The sequence below is a fragment of the Aedes albopictus genome, chromosome 3, assembly GCF_035046485.1.
Source record: "Aedes albopictus strain Foshan chromosome 3, AalbF5, whole genome shotgun sequence".
Taxonomy (NCBI): Eukaryota; Metazoa; Arthropoda; class Insecta; order Diptera; family Culicidae; genus Aedes; species Aedes albopictus.
The window spans coordinates 126289144-126299669 of NC_085138.1; positions in this window are offsets into that span (position 1 = coordinate 126289144).

A 10526-nucleotide genomic window follows, 5' to 3' on the forward strand; every position below is an offset into this window, starting at 1 on the left:
AATTATTTTTTCCTGTTCAGCGGGAGTGTATAATAGTGATTGAATACACTGTGTACTAAAATCGACAGTTTTTACAATTTTCACGTATTTTTTTGCGTGAGCGGTTATTGGAACACATAAAATTTCCTACAGATTTTTTGGATCCAATAGCCGCTCAAAAAATTCTACTGTTTTGTTTTTAAAATTTATGTTATTTGGTAAATATTGCATAAAACGGCTTTGCTCTCATTTAATTTATATTGTCCAAGAATATCAGCGACGAAAAGGGGGTATTTATGCGTGAAAACTTGATTTTTGCAACAGTGAGCGGCTATTGGGTCATGAGCGGCTACTGGTACACTGACGGTATATGAAATAAGACGACTGTTGTGTGGGATACCCTATTATCCGTTAGGGTATATAATAATATATACCCCTCGGTTCGTTGTCGATTAAGGTTCATTCAGCCAGTGAGTGTTCATTTCCAACACGAGCTCCACTGACGTACGAACGCAGAGTATCAACTCGTCCTCTTTCTTCTGTGGACCATCGCCCCGGCAAGACGTGCCGAGCAGCAGCGTGGAGTAGGTGTCGACGCCGTTGGGCAATTCTCTGTTGGATGATTGTCAGATTTGCACAATGGCGTTCCTGCCAGGTTGCTAATTAGCATCTAAATAGCAAAAAAAAAGAACTAAAAATCAAAACATCTTGAGAATTGCTCAACGGGTCGCGGGTGTAGTGAAAAAAAGTGGAACAGAAATGGAAACAAAATGTTCTCGTTTTTTCCACGAAGCGCGAGTGAGTGATTGTTATTTGGCGAGAACGGTGAGGGAAGGAGCTGTTGCATGGCAGTGGAAAAGTGTTTTTGTGCATGCTGTCCGTACCGCAGCTGATTTGATGTTTATTATGCTATCACGGTTCGAGTTAACGTGGAATAATCCCAGAAGTTATGGATTGCACTCTTGATGCGGAGGAAATAGTCAACTTTGCAGCGTTTATTTGTGCCGTCCGACTGTGACAATCGGGAAGCTTTTGACGGGCAGTGTGCGGTTCCAGGAATGTGCCTTGATTTCATTTTTCGTTCGTTTCGTGATGGAACGCATGATAGCTGCTTTGACGCTTTGAAAAATTGGGCCGCTGAGTAAGCTGTAAAAACGCTACAAACTTTCACGAAACGGGACGTTAACGTTGAACAATTCGTCATTGAAATCATCGTCATCATCAAACATTCGAAAGCAGTTTTTTCGTTCAAAACAAAAGTCTTTGCTATGAAAATATATTCACTGTACTCCACATGAGGAATAGAATGCAGTGAATATGTTTACATGGTCGATGTTTCGATTTACAGCGAGAAAACTGCTTTTTATTTTCCGAAAAATGATGACGAATGCTTGAGCCTTAAGTGAAGAGAGTTGGATTAGGGGAACATGGCATGAGTCGGGATGCTCGATGGAAGTTCTTTTATTCATCCACGAGATGGGACACTCGGTGGAGTGCTGAGAATACGAATCTGCCGTGGAGAGGGATTCTCTGTGGAGGTTTTAGGATTGTTCACGAAGCGGGACGCTCGGTGAAATTCCCGGATCATAGTAACCAGTCACGGATCGGGACGCTCCGTGATGGTTGCGTCCATGAGATGGAGCGCTCGTTGAAACACCAAGGTAGTGAGAAACCTGGTATGAAACATTGTACTTACAACACGGGACGTGTTGTGGAATGTGAATGTTGTAGAATGAACATAGGTTTGACAAGTTATGACCCTATAATGTAGGTTTTTTTTTTCAGCATTTGTGATTGACCGATATCTCATCGGAAGGATTTGAAGGATGCTCTGTGGAGTATAGACATTTGAAGTAGTAGGCAAACAGGTGCGTTCTGACGGCTTGCGATGGAGGAGTTCGGAGCATTGTCTGTTGCTGGCGAGGGTTTGCTGATAGAAGCAATTGTCTTTGTTAAAAAAAACTAGCCAACCGGTTATGGGTAGTACGCAGATCGCAGGAAATTTCTTGGAATATTTCGATGCGTGGCTTCGTGGTCGTGCGGCTAGTGGCACCAAGCACTTAGTCGCATCGTGCTAAGGAGCGCGGGTTCGATTCCCGCCGCAGCTGTCAGGAAAAGTTTACGGTTGTGCCACTGGAAAAAGTTTAGTGTCGTGCTTCCTCCAAAGAGCGAATAGCTCACTGGAAGCATTGAGCGTGTCCGTGTCTTTTCTTTAATACAGGCTAAGAATCGCTCAAAAAAATATGAAAGTGTCGCTTTATTCTGGATCCTAGTATGGAGCTGAAACGAAACGTCAAATCAAATGGGGCTTGCTGTGCTAAATTTCTTGACCATTCCGGTCACGGGAAAATAATGCACTGAACGAAAATTACTTGAGCGATTCCGTTTAAAGTGCATACGTCGCATTAGGGTTGAGTGAGTGATATTTTGATATGTGTTACTTGAGAGTCAGGAGCTGAGACAGGGAGAGTTTGCTTTCTGAAGAACGCTTAGAAAACGCATTCTCCATATTCTGCGACTCTGGACGTTCAATGGAGTAAAGAAAAGTAGAACTGCAAGCAACCAACCGGAATGGTTTTACGTGCCATAATCCTAAACAATGTGTATTTATGGACCGCCCCAGTAAGTGGTCAAATCAAACGTTCTTAATATCTAGAAATTTAATGTAAGCATTCGTAATTGAAGAGAAGGAGATAAGCTATGTCAAGCACTAGTGATTTCTAAGTAGAAGTAATGAAGGTGTGACGTGTTCAGCTATAGTTCCAGTCAGGGTTGTAAATACACTATAAATTCAACGTAGTTTGACAGTACAACTGGCGCAGTGCGAAACTAGCCATTGATTGCCTGGTTTTCTAGAAGGATCATTTATGCAAACATATTTTGGCACCGTTAACCTACAGTAGTGATGAATTCACATTTAGGACCTACAATATCAGGTTGGACCATTTTACCCCATGTTGGCGTTTTGGACGATCAATAGTGGAACGAATATTGCCATTATTGGTTATAGTTTCGTATCTTTTTCCCCCTATTCTTTACTTAAAAGGCTCATGCGCCCGAGAGCATACGGAGCCGAAAGCATTTTTTTATGGTTTCGTATCTTGATGTACGCAGTAGTTTTGGCAGAAGACGAGAATGGTTGTCAATTGAGAACAACAAGCTGCTGACAACCGCCTAGCTTTATAACCAGTATCGAGTCAAAAAAGTACGCATGTAGTTGTCTCGAAAATCAACGTGATTTTGTGATGTTCGATGATTCTGAGGGTATGCTAAGTTTCAATGAGTTGGAATATGGAATCCCATTTCACAAACAATATGTTTTGTCGATAGTCATTAACTAAAGTTATTTTTTGGCAAGGTTGTTTCCATTGTGAGCAGCCTGCATTTGCGTCGATTGTTTGCATTTGGTACCAACTGGGTCACTCATGTTTGTCGGAAGAATCAGGTAGCATCTTGTAGATTTGTATATAGATATATAGACGCAATGCTTCAAACATTGAGTGCCATGGTTATGAACAATAGATGACCAATGCAGATCGCCCTGTGTTTAGACGAGCGCTCACTAGATTGCTGCGGTAGTGAATAAGCGTCAAATAGGAGCGAAAATAAGGCGAGCATCAGGACAGTTCTTTATGAGAATCTAACGATGAAGGGTGAGAAGAGTGAGTTTGTTTCAACATGGCTTTTGTGGTTTGAGGAAGTATGACGAATAATAACGATGATAGTGATTATGCGATCTCTGGGAGAGAGAATTTGAAAAGTTTGAAGAAGCGTAATGTTTAGTTTTGTGACATAATTCATTTATGAATTATTATTTCGAAACTAGAACACCATCTGTGTGACACGGAGAATTTTCGGATTTGGGAAGAAAGACTCACCGCAGTTATGAAAATGAATGCAATGCATTGGCATGGTCCTCGGGGATAGATGACATTTGCAACATTCTGTAAATTTACAGATCGAGACCACCCATACGTTAACGTTATCAATATTGTTCGATAACTAAAATAAGCCTTACCTTAAAAATTGAAGTAAGGAGATTTAAAGATATAAAAGAGTTAATTACATGCCACAATAGGTAATAATTCACATTAAAAGATTCTTAGAAAAATTATAATGCCATAGTGGAACTTGTATTTGCATCAAACACAAGTTTATAACTAATCCACTCGAATTTGACAAACAAGCAATATATCAAATTTGTAACCGGCAAAAGTAGTCGAGTTATGTTGAGATTTTCATTGGAGTAATTGTTCAGTAAATATATACATATTTGGCTATTGTTGAGTACTCCCACAACCCACAGAGCTGAAATTGAAATTCAATTGGGTTAATAATAACCGATTATCCAGTGGACATTACTGACATGTACACATGTAGGTGTGGCATTGCCGAAGTCTTTCTTGGAACAGTGCCTTGCTTAGTTTTTAACAGTGCACTTTGAAAATTTGTTTTTGGAAGTCTATCAATTTTGTTAGTCTGGTTTTTTTCTTAATATTAGAATGCATAAAGAGCCGATTTTGTGAAGTAGGTGCTCATAAGCTGACGGTGATTAAACACAGTAAATTGCTGGTTTAAGAGCGGTGCATGAGCGATGGTATTCGATGCTCCGAGGAGTTCAGGTGTTTGACAGATGTTTTATCTATGCGGCATGTAGGTATAAGGCTATCTGACGCTTGATCACCTTTCTCTGTTTCGCTCCCGAGGAGGATAGGTTGGTTTTCATACGGAAACGTTTCCGTATGAAAATATTCAGCAAAAAAAATCCTATCTTTTTGTGTCTGCTTGAGAGAGAAGGGTGATGAACGCTAGATTGCCTTATGTAACAAGATCGATTTATGTCAAAGGATACGTGCAGACATTTTATCTTATGTGAAGCTAATGTCTGAGTGGCAGCTATTTCGCTAACTTCATGCGCATCTTGATTTTTTTTTTAGAGAAGGAGTGGGATGTGGGATACCCTATTATCCGTTAGGGTATATAATAATATATACCCCTCGGTTCGTTGTCGATTAAGGTTCATTCAGCCAGTGAGTGTTCATTTCCAACACGAGCTCCACTGACGTACGAACGCAGAGTATCAACTCGTCCTCTTTCTTCTGTGGACCATCGCCCCGGCAAGACGTGCCGAGCAGCAGCGTGGAGTAGGTGTCGACGCCGTTGGGCAATTCTCTGTTGGATGATTGTCAGATTTGCACATGTTGGAATTTTTGCTAGGAATTTTGTCTGTTTTTTGAAGCAGATGCTACGTAAAATATTTGTAATAAAATCAAAATAGTTATTTGTGCAACAAGTTGCAAAATGATGATTTTTTCAGCACGAGTCGTACATTTATCCAACGAGGCTTGCCGAGTTGGATAAATACGACGAGTGTTGAAAAAATCGAGTTTTGCAACGAGTTGCATACAAAGTTTTTTGTAATTACAAAAAATACCCATCCAGTATAATTCTTGGTATAATATTGCTACACGTACATGTATTAAGACGAACCACGTGGCAGCATTCATGCGCGTCAGCGTGGTGCTTTTGTTTGATCAGGAGGTACGCTATGATAGGGTAGGTGTCAGAAATTTGCAAACTCCCGTCATCGTCGTACCGCAACCGCACCATGGGCAAGAGCAAAAGTAGCTTCAGCTGCTGCTTCTACGCCTGATCTGCAGTCTTAATCTGAATCTGGATAGTCCTGATTCAGATACGAGCTCATTAGAGGATTTAGAAGTAGCAGCTGTGTCTATAATAGCCTCGAAAGTTATCGAAAAGTGGGTTCTGGCAAAGGTGCCGAAAAGTGCTACTTTTCAGCACTCTTAAAAGTGCCGAAAAGTAGTACTTTTCGACACTTTTGTTTTAGTGAAGAAAAGTAGGCCGTTTCAACGTTACAACCGCGAGTGAAAAGTAGAGGAAAACGCAACGCAATTACAAAAAAAACCTATTTACGAGAGTGTAGTTAAACAATCTTACAGACTACTGATTAGTGGGCTGCAAAACGGTGAGTCGATAAGGAGAGCGTCCAATATAGCTCTGGTCCTCACAAGTTCCTACCTCATGCTTCCACGGGTCAAGCGATGACAAAGACCGCCAGCTAAGAGTTGTGTGCTTAGCTGGTAGTGCAGCCTGGGCACTGTAGTCCTTCTGACTTCAGCTAGATTGAGGAGGTACGATCCGAGCGTCTGTTCACCAAGGAGGTGCGGCTCAAACAGCGTCTGTTCTGGCATCCAGCGGCTGAGTAAGAAACGCTGCACCACGCCCAGATAGATCCAAGGTGGTAGCCCCATCAGCGTGGTCGTCCTAGTGTTGGTTGGGACGTTAAACAGAACTGGCACGATGGCCCTCCGGCGAGACAGGAGTGTTGGCGTAGGCCCAATAAGCCACCCGTAAAAATCCCCCATTGCGAATAACATAGGCGAAAATACGACTCGATACAATCGGCAAAGACCCACGTGACAAAATAAGGACTACGATTGGAAACTTGGAACATGGAATTGCAAGTCACTAGCTTTCGCAGGATGTGACAGGATAATCTACGACGAACTACATCCCCGCAACTTCGACATCGTGGCGTTGCAGGAACTTTGTTGGACTGGACAGAAAGTGTGGAACAGCGGGCATCGAGCGGCTACATTCTACCAAAGCTGTGGCACCACCAATGAACTGGGAACAGGATTTATAGTGTTGGGCAAGATGCGACAACGTGTGATCGGGTGGCAGCCGAACAACGCAAGGATGTGCATGTTGAGAGTTAAGGGCCGTTTCTTCAACTACAGCATCATCAACGTCCACTGCCCACACGAAGGGAGAACTGATGACGAGAAAGAAGCGTTCTTCGCGCAGTTAGAGCAAACATACGGTGGTTGCTCACCGCGTGACGTGAAAATCGTTGTCGGCGACATGAACGCGCAGGTAGGAAGGGAGGAAATGTACAGACCGGTAATCGGGCGAAACAGCTTGCACGCTGTATCGAATGATAACGGCTAGCGATGCGTAAACTTTTCAGCCTTCCGTGGTATGGTAGTCCGAAGCACCTTCTTCCCCCGCAAAGATATCCACAAAGCCACCTGGAGATCACCCGACCATCAAACAGAAAACCAAATCGACCACGTTCTAATCGACGGTAAATTCTTCTCGGATATAACCAACGTCCGCACATACCGCAGTGCGATGTGCGAATATAGATTCGGATCACTACCTAGTCGCTGTATGCATGCGCTCAAAACATTCGACAGTTATCACCACGCGTCGAAGTCGAACGCCGCGGCTCAACATCGAGCAACTTCGTAACGTAGAAGTGGCTCAAGACTACGCGCAGCAGTTAGCAGTGGCCCTACCAACGGAAGAGCAGCTTGGCGCAGCTACACTTGAAGATGGCTGGAGGGACATCCGATCCGCCATAGGTAGTACCTCGGCTACAGCACAAGGCTTCGCGACTCCGAATCACAGAAACGACTGGTACGACGGCGAATGTGAACAGTTGAAAAACGAGAAGAATGCAGCATGGGCGAGAATGCTGCAACACCATACGAGAGCGAATGAGGCACGTTACAAACAGGCGCGGAACAGGCAGAACTCAGTCTTCCGGATGAAGAAGCGCCAGCAGGAAGAACGAGATCGCGAAGCGATGGAAGAGCTGTACCGCGCTAAGGACACACGAAAGTTCTACGAGAAGCTGAACCGCTCGCGCAGAGGCTTTGTGCCACAAGCCGACATGTGTCGAGATAATCACGGGAATATTCTCACGAGCGAGCGTGAGGTGGTCGAGAGGTGGCGGCAGCATTACGATGAGCACTTCAATGGCGACGTTGCAAATACCGAAGGTGGCGTGGTAACAGATCGAAAGACTTTCGGCCCCTGACCTTCAAGAGATTGAGGAGGAGGTTGGCCGGTTTAAAAACAACAAAGCCGCTGGAGCAGATCAACTACCAAGCGAGCTTCTAAAATACGGTGGAGAAGCACTGGTGAGAGCACTACACTGGGTCATTACCAAGATTTGGGAGGAGGAAGTATTACCGGAGGAATGGATGGAAGGTATCGTGTGTCCCATCTACAAAAAGGGCGACAAGTTGGATTGCGGGAACTACCGTGCGATCACACTACTGAGCGCTGCCTACAAGATACTCTCTCAAATTTTATGCCGCCGTCTATCACCGACTGCAAGAGAGTTCGTGGGGCAATATCAGGCTGGATTTATGGGTGAACGCGCTACAACGGACCAGATGTTCGCCATCCGCCAGGTGTTGCAGAAATGCCGCGAATACAACGTGCCCACACATCACTTGTTCATCGATTTCAAATCGGCGTATGATACAATCGATCGAGAACAGCTATGGCAGATTATGCACGAATACGGATTCCCGGATAAACTGATACGGTTGATTAAGGCGACGATGGATCGAGTGATGTGCGTAGTTCGAGTATCAGGGACACTCTCGAGTCCCATCGAATCTCGCAGAGGGCTACGGCAAGGTGATGGTCTTTCGTGCTTGCTGTTCAACATTGCTTTGGAGGGTGTAATAAGAAGAGCGAGAATAAACACGAGTGGGACGATTTTCACGAAGTCCGTTCAGCTGCTTGGTTTCGCCGATGATATTGATATTATTGCTCGTAAATTTGAGACGATGGCGGAAACGTACATCCGACTAAAGAGTGAAGCCAGGCGAATCGGATTAGTCATTAATGTGTCGAAGACAAAGTACATGATGGCAAAGGGCTCCAGGGAGGAATCACCGCGCCCGCCACCCCGAATTCATATCGACGGTGATGAAATCGAGGCGGTTGAAGAATTCGTGTACTTGGGCTCACTGGTGACCGCTGACAACGACACCAGCAGAGAAATTCAGAGGCACATTGTGGCAGGAAATCGTTCTTACTTTGGACTCCGCAGAACTCTACGATCGAATAAAGTTCGCCGTAACACGAAGTTAACCATCTACAAAACGCTGATTACACCGGTCGTCCTCTATGGGCACGAAACATGGACCCTACGTGCATAGGACCAACGCGCCCTTGCAGCGCTTGAAAATTGAAGCGTTTTACCTCAGACGAATCAAAATTTGCTCTTCTTTGACCGGCGCTTTTCAACCCAAAGCGGTAGCAATATGCCTTCATGGGCTAACATGCTTCTGAAGCAAGTGGGAGCGGGAGCAATAAAAAAATATGAGTGAGAGTGAGGAACGACGATTCAGCGCCGTGCGGCTCTCTGAATCTCTCTCTTCGCCGGTGTATACGGCAATGAATATACTTGATTTTTATCTCGTTATGACAGTGCAAATGACATAAACTCGGATTAAATCGATTATAATAGTCACGTCCATCATTCTCTTATGGACAAATTGATTGTTTTTACAAGTTTTGAGCAAAACATAAATCCACTGAATCATTTACGCATCTTCAGCCTCACCGCAGCAAGTGAGAAATAATCGTTACCAGTCAATATGCTTCACCAGCCAACCGACCGATGAGGAATAGTGGTCGCAGTTGGTTCGGTTTCTCTTTGCTCCCTGTGCGTGTTCGTTCGTAGGGATGGTTGGCGCTGATGACTGATCGTACCATTCATATTCACTCAATTTCAAGCACTGCGCCCTTGGAGTTTTCGAACGGAAGGTGTTGCGTACCATCTAAGACGGGACTTGGAGAAGGCGAATGAACCACGAGCTGCATCAGCTGCTGAGAGAACCAACCATCGTCCATACCGCGAAAATCGGGAGGCTACGGTGGGCGGGTCACGTCATCAGGATGTCGGATAGCAACCCGACTAAAATGGTTCTCGAGAGTCATCCGACCGGTACAAGAAGACGTGGTGCACAGCGAGCTAGGTGGGCCGAACAAGTGGAGGACGATCTGCCAGTGGCGTAGCTAGGAATTTGGGGGCCCAGTGCGGAACAAAATTCGTGGACCCCCATGAAATTTACTGATCGAACTGTTGTATTTTGTACAAAACGATGAAAAAACCAATGAAATCCATCAATGAACGCAAGATTTTTTCTAAGAATAATGTCGAATTTTTTAAACAAATTATTTGGGAATTGTACCAAGTAATCTTTAAGAAATTCCTTCAAAGATTGCTTTACCGTTTTCTTAAAAAAAAAAATCTTTCTTGAAGAACAATTTGAACGTTAATGCAAGGATGTCATTCAGTATTTCTATAAGCACTCCTTCAGGAGTTCTTACAGTTTTGTCTCCGAGGATGTTTTCAAAAATACTTCAAAGTACTTCAAAAGATTCTTGCAAAGGCTTCATCGAATATTTCTCAAAACATTTGTTCAGGAAGTCCACCAGGGTTTCTATCAATAATATCTCTGAGGATTCATTTAGAAGATTTCAGAAAAAAATACTACAAAAAATTCTCCAAAGATTTTTTTGGAATCACATATTCTTCCGAAAAAATAAAATCGGAATCGGGTTCTGTAGGGGTATTGTTCGCGCCCATCGAGCGCTCCGGTGGAAAATGTGCCCCACATTCCCCTACGAGATAGAACAGTGTCACTCAAGCTCCCACAAACGTAAACACGGCGGCGACAGCGAGTCCAGCGCGGGGCCACTCACCACTAACGATG